The sequence below is a fragment of the Aythya fuligula genome, chromosome 7 (genome assembly GCF_009819795.1).
Source record: "Aythya fuligula isolate bAytFul2 chromosome 7, bAytFul2.pri, whole genome shotgun sequence".
NCBI lineage: Eukaryota > Metazoa > Chordata > Aves > Anseriformes > Anatidae > Aythya > Aythya fuligula.
Window position 1 is genome coordinate 33,403,103 of NC_045565.1, and position 14,860 is coordinate 33,417,962.

Here is a 14,860-nt window from a genome sequence, read left to right on the forward strand (position 1 = left end):
GCATACGAGGAGAGAAACAGGAGTTGGTGAGGGATACAGTTGTCCCTGGCCCAACTAGGTATATGTGCTGTTAGAATACAGATTTTTTTTTTTTTTTTGGTGAGATTAATCTTCCTTTTTTTAAAGCTGTCTTCTAGAACCACGGGTCAAGGCAAAGGTTCATAAGGCAGAAAAATCCTGGCACAAATCTTTGGGGACCTGTGCGACAAGCAGCTGAACAGAGAGGGTGTACTGACTCTTGATTAGAGGAATTGAGATCTAAAAAAGCTCCTTAAGTCATTGCTCTTCGCCGTGTAGAGGGCCATACAGAAAACATGGAGTCACAGCCATCATTCTGATAGAGTCATCAATCACCGTTGACTGCTTGCAGGAAAAAATATCACGGCTTGTCTCTCACGAGAGCCTCGTAACAGTGGTATTAGAAGCCAAGTGGCTCCTGTGCCCTGAGCGTTACAAAAGTGTGCTGGTAAGTGTATTTTTTCTGTGGGCCAGGACTTCAAGATAATCAGTGTGTGGTTACTCCACGCAGGTCTGTAGCTCTGCCACATCTCCAGTGTGATGTTCTGTGCTGCCGCTGCAATTATAATAAATATGTGTAAAAAGATGTGTCCTTTAGATGTGTGTTTTCCCAAGCAAAACCAGTCCTCACTCTGAGCTCAACTATCTCAACACAAAAACTTGAGCAATGCCATCGAGAATGACCTTTGTGGAGCTGTGTAGGTATCACGACCTCCGTCCTGCTCAACTGTCTCATGCCTCTGTAAGCACCCAGCAGTTTTTGCTGCCTTGAGAAAACGGAGGGTTTTCTTCAGCTGGAGTCGTGCAGTCACCGTGTTCGGCAGTAATTCACTTGGTGCATCTGTGAAGATAGAAACAGCCAGTTTTGGGGCATCTACTGTCGGATGCTTTTGCAAATGCTGGCCTAAATGACACGTCCACCAGCCGTGATTGGTATTAGCGGTCTGGAGCAGAACCTACTTCTTTTGACTAGCAGACATCTGCTCTGGTGATTACACCATTAGCTGCTTTTATGTTGTTTAGTATAATCACAACCACAACGCCAGTAATTTTTTAGTCAATATGCAACTGATATGACTTGTAGTCCTCCCGCAAGGTGGCTTTTGCTCTGAAATGCGACAGGCTTCTTTGTTCAAAATAATATTTAAGTGATGCTTTATAATACATTCAGTTATGCAGAATTTGGAAATATAAAGTCAAATACTGGACTCTCCTGGTTACTCTTATAACTAATATGCTAAAGAGACGTCCTGCGAAATGCCTTATGCTCTAAGTGTGTGTGGCTGTTTTACACTGTATCACACATTTTCCTATAGATAAAAAGGCATGAATGCGCTAAGGCATGATAGCAACACGGGCGATGTAATAGGTCTTCAGAGTCTCCTGTGATTACCTGCAAAGTGGAAGGGAATAAACTGTTCTCCCTGTCCACTGGGACCGGGACGAGGCATAATGAGCTTAAATTGCAGCGGAGATTAGTCTAGGCATTAGGAAAAACTTTGTAAGTGTGAGGATGGTTAAGCCTGGGAATAAATTGCCGGGGGAAGCTGCAGAATCTCCATTTGTGGAATTTTTCAAGAAAAACCTCTGCCTGCCAGGAATGGTGTGGCTATAGCTGGTCTTATCCTGGGGCATGAGAGAGGAACCAGCTCTGGTGGCTGCAGTGCTGAATTTCTTTCTGATCACTCATTCACCTGGCATCAGTCTCATACTGCAAACTAGTATGCTTTGTTCCTACGTTTTACTTAAAACATTTTAATTATTGAACAGGCTTTTAGTTTCCTTTGTGGCCCAAAACACCATTAACAAGCAAAACTGGTGTCAGCCTCAGGGCCTGGTGGTTGCTGGGGGGCTGTGCTGGGGGAGAGCTCTGCAGGGCATTGCTGGTGAGCAACACCGGAACGCTTCTTACCATAGGGTACGTGTTCATTTCATAAGTGTCCCTGAATTCTTACTATTAATAAATACCTTATTTACACAAAATTTGTGTCAGTCTCACAATAATTGTAGCTTAAGCTTGCAGCTAGGGTCACCATCAGCTGTCAGGAGGCGATTCAGAGCAGCCTGTGTGTTACAGCCTAGCAAGCAGTCATCTATTCTAATCAATTCCTTGCTTACAGAAGCCACTCGGTTTCCTCTGATACAAAGGTAATGAGCATCAGGTAAAACAAAGCTATAATTTATTCGCTTATGCCAAAGTGTTCCTAATAATTCAATTAAACTCCGCAAGGGTTGCATTTACCCGCTCGTGCGTCTGCAAAGCGCTGCAGGTTTGCTGTGACAACAATGCAGCAAAGACTGCAGTCACCTTGTTCTTGGCACTGGATGGATGCATCGTAAGAAACGATCCTGGCTGGAGAATTTGCTCTCTTAAATAGATAAGACAGTCAAAGGTGGGGAGAGAAGAAGTATGCTCATTCCACAGATGTCAACAAAGGCAGAGAGCGAGGAAGTGAATTTCCCTGTCACAGAGCAAAGGCAGGAGCTGAGCAGAGATTTCTTGAATCCGAGCTCACATAATTGGTTTAATTTCTTTTGCCTGTGATGTAGACTTACCATGGGGAGTTATTTTAGCTAATCTTTTTTTATTTCTGTGATGTAATTTTTGGTCAATCGAACAAACAGTGCTTCCGTGTAAAGGTAAATGAGACCAAATTGTTAAAGGAGGCTTAAGATCCTTAGATGAACCTTCTCAAATGCAATTTTTTCTTATACAAAAATATATTAGCACTAATGTATTGATATATAACAGTGCTAAGTGGCATAGAAAGAGGCCAATGGAATACAGAGACCTACTTTATTTACTACTTGAGTGAATAGTGAAGGATGACTGCAACAGATGCATGAAGGTAGGAAGTGCAATCATTTTTAGAAGAGGTACTTTTGAAAATAATATAAAATATGCCATCACTTTTCTACATAGGCAGAAAAAAAAAAAAAAGAAAAGTATAATTCAGGCCCTGCAAACCAAAGGTTATTAAGACGCATTAAGTAGGAAATTTATAATCAGCTTTGTAAAGCTCAAGAATGTTGCACAGTTGTAGCCTGTGGAGCAGACAGAATAGTGGAGACATCAAGACAATTTACCTTTATTTTTTACCATGTTGAACCCCCTCCCTCTCTGATGTCTGCTGTTGGCAAATCAGATTTCTTGCCCCACGTAGACATTTCCCGTCCTGCTTTGGAGCCAGTGGCTGCAGCTGCTGCTTTGTGCCTCGTGGGATGCTGCGGGTCGCTGCAGCGTTGTTGGGAACTGCAGGTGGGATTTCCTTGGAAATGAGCACCGGGGGTATTTTTCAGTGGGAGACGCCTCCCTGCTCCCAGCCCTGATCTTTGACAATTCCTTTAATATATTGTCACCATTTTTCACTTTTTATAATCCCTATTGTCCTCTGCAATACTTAAAGATGTCCACTGGTAACAAGTTTTACTGGGACAGGATAAATATCTCTCATAAATTGTGTGTTTTGAGAACACGACTTTAGCTTTTTTTGCTTTCATCCACATATTTTTAGGGGTTGGGATTGTCTGATTCTTCACACGAAGTCCTGTGTGTTTGCAGGCCACTATAGAAGTGCTGCAGGCATTGCCTGAGCAGTGAGATAAGAGCCCTGCTTCTGTCAGAGTACGTGAATTTCTACTAATGAGAGTTTGAAGGGAAACATGGTGAGAAGTAGGTAAACTTTTCAATAGAAACATCTGGCCATTTGTGCAAAATCCTGGGTCCCATTCCACAGATTAAATGACAGGGAAATACCTGGGGAAATGCATCTATACTTTCCTGCTTGAAATATTTGTTTTTAAGATTGTAGTGCTTGGTTTGTAAAATAAAAGAACAGCTTAATGTCCCTGAATTTTTCCCTTGGCTATAATGAAGTTGCTGCTCTTTTCCTGTCATCTGCAATCCTCGAATGCTTTTAATCAAATCCTCAGTATTTAAATTATTAAACATCTTTTTGGGATTACATTTTTTATTTCTAATTATACGCAAAAGATATATATCATGAAATATGCAGCATGTAATTGTGATTAAAGCGTACAGTCTCCCAAAAGATGGGTCTAACAGTTTTATACATCCAGAATTTAATTAGGCAGATAATGGGGTTACAAGTGAGATTTTTGAGGATGGGGTGGAGAAGGAAATTTTCGGAATTATATTTTTTGATGGAGATAGAAACCAATAGGGATGGTGCAAAAATGGATCTCAGTCATATTTCTTTCCTGATCTCCTCTTGTTTCTCTTCTTCCTTTCCTTCTTGTAGTGATGTCAAGATTGCCTGTACAAAAACAGAATTTGTCTAAATAGCAAACAAGTGATTCAGCGAGTCACAGAGAGAAGTCTAATTTTCTACTTTTTTTTTTTTTTTTTTTTTTTTTTTTTTGATTTTTCATAGAATCATAAAATCATAGGGTGGTTTGTGTTGGAAGGGACCTTGAAGACCATTTCATTTCACCCCCTTGCCATGGGCAGGGATACCTCCCAGCAGCCCAGGTTGCTCAAAACCTTCTTAGACACCTGAGAAATCAAGTTTAGATTCAAACTTCTCCACAGTCAGGAGGAAGCTTTTGCCCAGCTAGATTTCCCTGAGGGGGAACATTAAGACACCTGCTCCCCTGTTTGGCTGCCTGCTTTCCTGAGCAAGGCAGGAATCTGATATCTCTGAGACCTCCTTCCTCCATCCAACTTGGCTGTAATTGTCCGACCAGCCCCAAAGTTATTAGGGGGATGAGAGGAGAAAGGGGCAGGCAGACACAGGCAATTTCATTGCATGAATCTCATTTCCTTAGGAAACCAGAATAAAAAAAAATCAATTAAGGTTAAGACCCTCCAGTTCCCTTCTTCAATTACTCTGTGAGGACAATGTCTTTTGCTGAAGTACCCATTATATAAAATATCTGGATCAATACAGCATTGGGTGAAACCTCTTTTGGCAGTTGTTTGCAAGTGATACGGGATGGAAATCTGGCTTTTCTGCAAACAGGAGCTGGAGATGTGCAGCCTTTGATGGAGTCAGGGGTTCACGTGCTGCAGGCTGCACTTTGATGATATGGGTCTCAAATGCCACCACCTGCCCTTCTTATTCCAACAGGCGAGCACAGATCTAGGTTTTCAACACCCACCAAGTGCTTAAGGACCTCGTTCACCACTGCTTTGGTCTGAGGTGGTGACGTTTGAGCAGCAACCAAAATTTCAGGCAATTTTGGGAGGTGCTTGAAGGGCCTCCCCATGCCTCCCACAGGCAGGGAAACTGCACTTCACCTGTTTCCAGTGCTTTTTACTCTCCCTCCCCATGCCATTGTTAGTTTGTTGTTGTTTAAACATTTAAGGTTTCATTAAGCCTCTGTTCCCACAACCAAAAATAATTCAGGTACAACTTGTAAGTGGCCAAGATATTGAGGCACTGAATAAAACCCTGATGTTTTCACGTACTTCTTTCTGGACTGTCTTCCCAATCATCTTCAACCTCCCCCCAAAATAAAACTGCAAATAAACTTTGTTGTTGTTGTTGTTGTTGTTGTTGTTGTTATTATTATTATTATTATTATTATTATTATTATTATTATTATTATTATTATTATTATTATTATTATTACAAACCAAGCCCATGTGAGCTGCCTGAAATTTTTATGTCTTGTCTTGAGAGCAACAAAACTGATCAATTTTCTGATATCCTGGTGTACCCAGCAGAGATGTCCAGATTCAGCACTTTGGGGGCTCTAGCTCCTTTTTCTTCCTCTTATTTCTGTACTTATTCTGTTAATATGTTGGTCTGCTGTGGGACTGTTTACAGGAAAGAACCAGCTGCCCTGATTTGCCTAGAATTTCTACAGTGAGGTTTTTGTGGAGGGAAGGAAATGAAGGATGAAAATGTTGATAGAGGAAACGTGCACGGTGCAGATGATGCATTATTTGTATCCCCTTAGTTCTTGTTTCACTGCTGTGCATTTTCCATTTCTCTGAGGACGTTATATTAAAAATACAGGGCTTTTCCTCTGCATCAGCTTGAAGAGATTTCAGAGTGGCCCTGTGGTAACGTCACCAGAGTGTTTTAATTCCTTGTGGGGTGAGGCAGGGCGAGGATTCAAGCCCTGACCAAAACCTTCCGGACTCAAAGGAGATCTTTTCATTTTGGTGACTCGCTATATGGCTTGGAGACAATTCCTCTGGCTAAAATCAGTGAGGAGAACCTCCTTTCTTTTGGCACCAGCTCAACCTCTGTGTCAAAATGGTGGCAAATAATGTTTTCCAGACTGTATTTGTTGCTAACGGCACCAGAATCACCTTTACAGACAGAGACGATATTCCTAAAATAGCGGTTGCGGTCTGTGAAGTTTGTGCACACTCCATCACCGTGGCCCTTATTAATTCCCCTAGTAACTCTTCATTATTAGAAAAAAATTGCATTGCAGGACAGTCAGTATCAATCGGCGGGTATGCATCTCTCCTTGTTTTTAAGCCAGCTCCTAATGCCACAGCCTTTCATCCCTCTCTGCAAGATTTACCTTTAACCTAGAATCTTTCACCCGTTATCTATAATGTATAATTATAAATACATTGTAGTCTTGAGTAAGTACAATTAAAAAGGGTAATTCGTTTCCCTCCCTCTCTCCCATCCTCCCACCCAAGTCCTTAGGTTTAATTTTCATGATTATGTTAGATTATGAGTCATTTTAAATCATGGTATCCAGTAGAGACTACTCCTACTCTGCAGCTCTTTTCAACAGTTGTTTATGGTAGTTTCAGCCTCTTTCTGCCTCTCTGAGGCTCTTTATTTTTAAAGCAAGGCAGACAAGGCCTAAAATTATTCCATTAAAGAGGTGCAATTTTTGTAATGGGACTTAGAGTGCTCTGCAGAAGTGCAGGCAAGTTTCTTCAATATCCTGAGCATTATTCGCTCATTTAGTTAAATGATGTTTCTAATTCCCTGGTAATTACATGTAATGAGGCACTCTTTCTCTTCTTGATGAGACTTTAGCTTAATATGAGATGTCGTATTTTTTTTTTTTTTTTTTTTTTTTTTTTTTTTTTTTTTTTTTTTTTTTTTTTTTTTTTTTTTTTTAGGGATAATTACCCTTCCCAGGAAAAGCAGGGGGTTTGTTGTGCAGAATATATAGCAAATTATTTTATTTCCTGCCATCTTGACTGCCAGTAAATTATAAAATTAAGTTTCAGTGGAGCATTAGCACCATTTTGGAAAGGCTTGAGTTTTTTTTTTTTTTTTTCTTATTCATGTATTGATGTCCTTTGGGACTGTTGAGCTATTATTCATAGAATAGATGTTTTTCTGCCAATTCCTAGTATTAGGCAGTATTGAAGCAGCAACATAGGTTTAAATTTTTTTTTTTTTTCTTTTTTTTTTTTTTTTCTGGATAATATCTATACAGAATGGACTTGTTAGTTGCTATTCATATTTTCATATCAGGTAATTTTCTTTATAAAGTTTTAGTAACACTCCCACCCGCCCCATTGTTGACTAATTGCATTTATTTTAATGCACGTTATAATATTATTAAATGCTGCGGGGTTTTTGTTTTCAATTCTGGAGGGCCATTCTTTCTTAAATTTCTTACATTTGAATAACATTTAGGGTATTGCAATGAATGAGAAGCTGTAGGATGCATAAGTTAAACAATAATGCATCATTTAACTTCAGTAAAAAAAGAATCAAAGATAATTTTGATTACTCTGAATTTCCTATTTTTTTTGTCAGTGACATTTACATTTTCTTCCTGTTACTGATGAGGTGTTCCTTGTCTGCTTTTTTATTTATTTATTTTTTTAAATTAAAAATGCTGTAAAAATTATGAATGAAATAGGATCTGAGAATTGTTTAATGCCATTATCTGCATCAGGAGCTGAATGGCTCCTAAAAACAACAAAAAAATTAGTTGTCTAAGTCCTATGGAAAATCTAGGATCAGATTCATCTCACTTACCTTTAGCTATCTAAAAGCAAGGTTTTTAGTCTAATTTAGAAAGCTGCTGAGGCTCCCCATTTTCCAGTTCTTTGAAGTATTGTAAAATGGCACTTGTTTGTGAAAGAAACTTGTACAAAGGGTGAGGTGTAGTGGTCACGGCGTTCCGCTAGTTCATTTCTTTTTCTCAGCTGTAGCTTGAGATAGGACTGGCCTGAGATGGGGCTTAAAGGTTTTGATGCCTGGCAGCAAGCAAAACCTGAGCTTGGGTGTATCTGTTATGTCGGTGGACTGTGAACACATCCCTTTACCTTTTCCACACCAGTGATAATGGTGCTAATGATGACCATTTCCTCAGCAAAGCCCTATGAAAGGTACAGGCTGAAAACACCATATAGCAGCACAAGCCTCTGTAATTAAAACTTTCTCACACCATTGCAGTGAATATTACACCTAGCCATACACACAACATGCATCTACTGTGCACACCCACCTTGCAGGAAGAGATAAATTACAACCAAAATCTGGCTGTGCTGGGGAAAACCTTAATTTAATAATGGCAGGGGTGTCTAAGGCTGACCAAACTGGGGAGGGAGCAACAGCAGCAGTGATGGTGATGTTTGGTACCAAAGCCTTGTGTGAAGTCCCTTTTGCTCCTGCCCTTCAGAGGAGATTGTTTTGCAGCTGGTTGGGAAAGCTTGTCCTGTTCGTCCCATCACAGCAGTGCCATACTGGTAAGAGAAGACCATGTAAGAAGGTTTATCTATAGGGTGAGGTATGTTCTTGTATGTAAGTATATTGCCATTATGCTCTTTAAGTCAGTGGGACTACTTTAAATGTTCATTTAAAGGGTTTTGCAGGGTCAGCATCAAAATCCATAGAGATTGAAGGATCAAGTCTTGAAAATGGTGGGATCTTGTATCAAAAGCATACCTACTCTGTCTGAGAAGCCACGGTGCAGCAAAGTTCTAAATATAAAGGCACATCTTTATGATAAAACCAAGATTTTGAGAGGCTAAAGTGCAATCAGCAGTAGAAAATAAATGTCATAAATAACTTTTTGATCCCAAATACTGTGACCTCAATTCTATAGAAAGAAGCTGGAAAAATATGACTGCATCTCACTCTTTATTTCATCTTAAGCAATTTGACATCAATCAAGTGACTATAGAGGCAAAGGCATGAACGTTTATTTCCCAGCCCACAGGATTGCTGTCAAATTGCAATTTTTAAAATTGAAAGAGTTGTTAAGCTAGATTTTCTCCATTTTCTTCCTAGTTCTTTCCCTCAAACTTTCAAAAATGTGCCTCTCAATTTTGTAGTGTACATTGTGGGGAGAAATTAAAGAAGCTCCTGAAAAAATTCTTTACTATGCAGTGGTAAAATAACTTTTTTCTGTCTGTCTGCAACTCAGTACATAATCTAAAGAAGGATCTGTATCAAAGAATAAGGAATAAATGAAATTAGAGTGTTAAGCTATCACCCTAATGAGGCTGACAGGTAGAAGAAACAAGTGTTACAGCTAGGTTAGGCGATATAAAACTGGCTGGCTGTGACTGGGTACTTGCAGGCTGCCACAACTCTATGCAAATACTCATCCCTGCTAAGCAGGGCACATGCTACATGGTTATATTTTATGGGTGCCAAAATGGTGAGTAAACCCTTTTCCTCAGCTTCAGGAAACCAGTGAATGCATTTACTTAGTGTCTATGGTATTTAAACAAATGGGGAAGCCACAGCCTAACACTACGGAAGTTCAATGCAAAATGTTTCAAAATACAAAATCAGATTTCACAGACTTTGACCATCTACTTCTGCTCTTGTCAGATTAGAGTTTGGGCAGCTCGGGCGGAGATGTGTGCACCCTGGTAAAGAGCTACACAAACCCGAGAGACAGCACTCACCCAGAAGAATCCGCACTCAAACCAGATGACACTCATGGCAGGAATTACTCTCATTCTTACTATTCAGACTCAGAAGTAATTTTCTGAGAAAATGTGTGCCTTCTTTTTGTTTAAGGTGCTTAAGCCTTAAGCACTATTTATGAAGAACGCAACCGCTTTCTCAAATGCCGGATACTTTAGGAGGCACCTAGATTCGACTGGTGCTTTACTTTCTCTTACCTTAAATTTCTCTCTGTTTCTGAAACCAAATCTCCTTGATAGACCTGAGAAGGTCAGCACTTTCCTCGTGTTTGAACCCAGCCCTAGTGTTCTGCTCGCATCTCCCAGTTATCACACTCTGGTAGGGTCTTCAAAGCTGGCCTAATGTATGCTATTTTCTGCTAAAATAATAAAGAAGCTTATAGAGGAGGGAGTGCCCATTTAAACTGTGGTGACCTATATTCAGCAGGGCGCTCTGCTAGAAGGAATTCCAGCACCTTTCTGGGGTACTGCCACAGCTCTTGGGGTGTGGAGCTACTGAGGTGGCAGCTATGATACCAGAAGTAATGATCACCATCACAACTGATTCACTTTCATATTTAAGTAAGTGAAAATGATTAGACTTATTTTGCTACAATTTAGACTTCTGAGAAGCTCTAGGCTCCAGGGATGAGGCCAGGTTCACTAGGGGAAGGTTGTCATTGCAGATATCCCTGTGTGAGTTTATAAGAACCAGAAGCCAAATCTAGAGAATTTGGAAATCATGCAGCTGTCTTTGCAGTTTTCTCTGCTTGGTATTTCCTACCAGTGGAAATCTAAAGCATTACAGCATAGGCATTGCAATAACTTGGCCGTGTAACAGGCTGCAGATGAAAGTATAAGTCACAGTAACCATGGGACGGTGTGGTGAAGGTTGTGTGTGTAGGCACTGTAATGTGGAGTAATGGTGAGTTGAGCTGATACAGGAGGCTGGGGCTGCAGAAGAACCCGATTTGCTGTTTTTCAAATGCTAGTTTTTCTGAGCTACAGTGTCTGGGGTTTCCATTTTCATCTGCACCTCAGTCAACCTTTCATTTTTTCGAGGAACTTTTGTATCCAATGAAAGGAAAAAAAAAAAAGAGCATGGGAGTAGAGAAGGGAAAACTGATTTTTTTTTCCCCAGTATATTTCTGCTCATATTGTCCATTTTAGATAATACCTGGTTGGGAAGCTTCATCTTAAAAGCCTAAAAAATCATGGTAATACATGGTTTGTGTTGACAGACGTCACCAAGTTAAGCTTGCCCTGCTTGTCAGCATTTAGATATTTAGATATGTAAGAAAAGCAGTTCGGAGCAGTGTAGTGTTGGAAAATTATTCACTGTTATTATGTGGAAATGGTGATAAACGGAGAGGATAAAAACTACATTTGTGCTGCGTGTCCCGGCTGAGCGAGTGGCTGGGCCTGTGGGTGCGAGCCTCTGCTTGGAGCAGTAGGGCCCCAGGGCAGCACTGCTCCAGGGTGAGCCCTTCAGCCTGGCCTCAGCCTTGTGTGAGGGCTGTCCTGTTCTAAATATCAGCATGGAAGGAGGACTGCTCTCAGCTGTGTGCTGCCAAAAGCTGGAAGAGCTCACCCCAGCCACTAAGCTCGCTGTGGTGCCATCTTGCTGGGGGTGTAAGCCCTACTAAAGTCTTGCTGCAATCCAAGTAGAAAATCATTCCTTACTCATTCTGCTGAAAACTTCTTATCTACTGCAATGTATTTTGCAATGCATTCTCTGAATTAGATTGTAATGTTTTTAGTATACAAGCCCATAATGTGATCTTGGTGCTCTGGGAAAGGAGCAGGTTGCATGCAGGTTGGCAACAGTCTCTTAGTTGTCTGTAAGGCAGGAGAGAGGTGGCCTGTGCTGGTTTATGCCTTCCTGTAGTATGTGGTCCAAGAGCTCTGGAGTCTGTTTAGGAAACAGGTTGCCTTCCTCTCTGCTTTCAGCACAGGAAAGGACTCCCAGCAGGACTCACGCTGCAGAGCACCAGCTATGGTAGCATCCGCGTGGACACTTGTCTACTGGAACTGGACTAACTCCAACACCCCTTTCACAAGGGCTAATTAGGAGCCATCAGATTAAATTCACTGTTCCTTATTAGCTTAAAGTAGCTTTAAGCCAATGGCCAGTAGGCAAAAACCTGTAAGTAAATCAGAGAAGCAACCATTTGTTGACATTTCTGTCTGTTAGCCCCAGACATCAGCCGTTATCCCGATGGCAATGTGGCTCTTTGTCGGATGTGCTTACACCACTGCAGATTAGGATATTCAGTTCAGATTGTTACAAATGCCTTTATCCATTCCCATTGACATTTTAAACAAACGGTGATATATTTAGTACAATAATTACAGTTATTTGATTACCTTTCTTTTAGCCTGAAGTAGAAGGCAACTGACAGATGTGAATACCTCTGAGACCAATACTCTGTAATAAACTAACATTATTTATTACAAGATGCATTTTATTAATAGGAATTGGCAGTAATTAATTCACTAAAGTTGATGTTACTAATAATTACATGTAATTCATGAAATATTTATGAAAGAAAATTGTGTATAAAAATGATGCAAAGGTCATTTAGCTAATTAGTTAATAAATATCACCAACATTTCTAGCGAGTCTCTTTAATTCTGACTAGTTTCAGATTTTCCTTAATAAAATAATTTTTCAAGCATTTTTTTCTTCATGCACGGCATCTGACATGGAAGCTAACATTTCTGGTTATTGTTTTGAGTCAATATATGTACTGTTTCCTTTGCTAATTCACTTTGTCCTCTTTTCTTGTTCATAGTGAAAGATCCTAATTAGAGATAGCACTAGCTCAATCTAATTTAGGTTATCAGAGAGTTGCGGTGTCTCCCAGTTTAAGAATATATGAATATATCTCTGTCTTTTTAACTTGATTCCACTGGCTTTCTTTGGAATCAAATAACCATCATCCAAATTAATAGCTGACATCTGAACTGGAAAAATCTTAGCGTCATTTCTGCTCACATTGAATTCAATGACAAAAATACCCATTGACCTTGTGAGATGCAGGATCAGACCCCAGGCCGTTTCATTGTCTTGTCTTGAACATTGCACTCATTTGTTGGTAGCCTTTGTTGTAGGATATGCTGGCGGTATTTGTAGGGTAAGGTGCCGAATGAGGTTATTTTGTTGATTAGGTCATCCTGTGTAGTACAGGCTACGGGGAACTTCACCCTGTTTTGAATTAAGCCAGATGACTTCTGTTTGGTTAATGCCAGTCTTTCAGACATTCAGACTCAATTCGAAATGTTGAAAGCCAGGGAATCCATGCACCTTTTTGTCAGAGGTTCCCATAGCTAGCTGCGCTCACCTTTCAAACGTGGTTGTAGCTGGCTTCAGTTTCTTGCTGCAAGCCGTTGTCAAACGCAAATTATTAGGCTCAATGAAGCGTTTTCCATATAAAATTCCATGCTGTCTTCTGATAAAGGTCAGACCCAGTGATCTAATATTGTGCTTTTCCACGAACCTACACGTGTCACCTTTGCACTTTCCTCATTCTGGCGTTGCTTTATGCTCAATCATAAAAACAGTACTCAGCACTCAGTCTTTTGGCAGAGACGAGAGTTGCTTAAGGACTTCAGGGATGAGAGAGATGAGGAGGTGAGGAGCACGTCATGCTTGCTGCATTAAACTTGGGAGCGAGGAGTGGTGACTAGGGGATGGTGTCACTGCTGCTCCCTGCGTTGTGGGTGGGGAAAATGGCTCCGGCACAGCTCCGAGCGGGGAGATGGACACAAGGCTGCCCTAAATCAGAGAGGAGCTGGCCCCTGTTCCTAAACTTTCTTGAGCAGTTGTTCTCTGGCTCGGCGTTGATCAGAAACAGATTGCAAAACAGATTGCACTTGGGCAGCCAGTGCTGCAAGGAGAAGGAGCAGCTCCCTCAGGCTCTGCTGAGACACTGTAATGATCGCTGTGCTGGAGGGGGGCATCCCACCTTGGTGTGCACAAAGTGCCATGGACAGGCAGGCAATCCCCGACCCTTTAGGCAATGCTTTCTTGTCTGTAAAGGCAAACCTCTGAGTGGAACCACAGTTCCTGCTGTTTTCCTGAACTGCAGACTGGTGAGGAGACCAATCTTCAGTTCTGAGGCTCATGTTTCTTGTGTGCGTCATTCACAGCAACATAATTTGTTCGTCATTCACAGCAATACAACTACGATCCCCCCTTTACTAAAACCTGTCTACTTGGGGCAATGCATATGAGGTTTCTTCCGAGGCTGCCTGCCCACTGATGTTCCAAACAGACATAGATCAAGTCCCTAACTGATGTCTATGATCTACTCATAAACTGAATTACAGATCTGCAACTGGCCTATCCAATGTCTCATGCCTTATTCAGTTTTTGTGGACTAACTTTGTAAAATAAATCTTCTCTTAAGAACAATTTTATTTTGTAGTAAGATCCAATGTAGAAAATTTTATTACATTAGACAATAAAATATATCTGGGTAGGCCATATAGTCTTGAATGGCTAATAAGCATCAGTAGAAATGATTCTGGCTGATAAACATTTATCTTTTACTTAATAGCCGTTATCCTTTTTAAGCACAAATCGTGCCCAATAAAGGCTGAAGATGTTCAGCCTTAGTTCAATAGGACAGGACAGCTCTTTGCATTTTCTGCCAGTAGGGTTAGTTAGTCTTCAACATAATGAGTTCTGCAGAAGCCATTTGTTTCTGTGCAAATATGTTTCTGTGCCATTTTTCATAAGGCAGCAGAGATGGTGTCGTGCCTGCTGGCCTGTGTGTATGTGGATGAAATTGGCTTGCAATGCTTCTCCTTCAATTGGTTATCTTTGAGAAGAAGATTTTGAGGAGGAAAGGATGGCACACAAATGCAGTTTGTGTCTCTCTGTGTATCAGCATAATAAAAAACGATGAGAACAGCAGTGTGGGCTTGTGTTGGCAGAGTCCAGCCCCATCCGGTGCTTGACCAGGGATGCAGGTGAAGGATCCACAGCAATGCTCATTGGGGCCCATGGTGCATCCT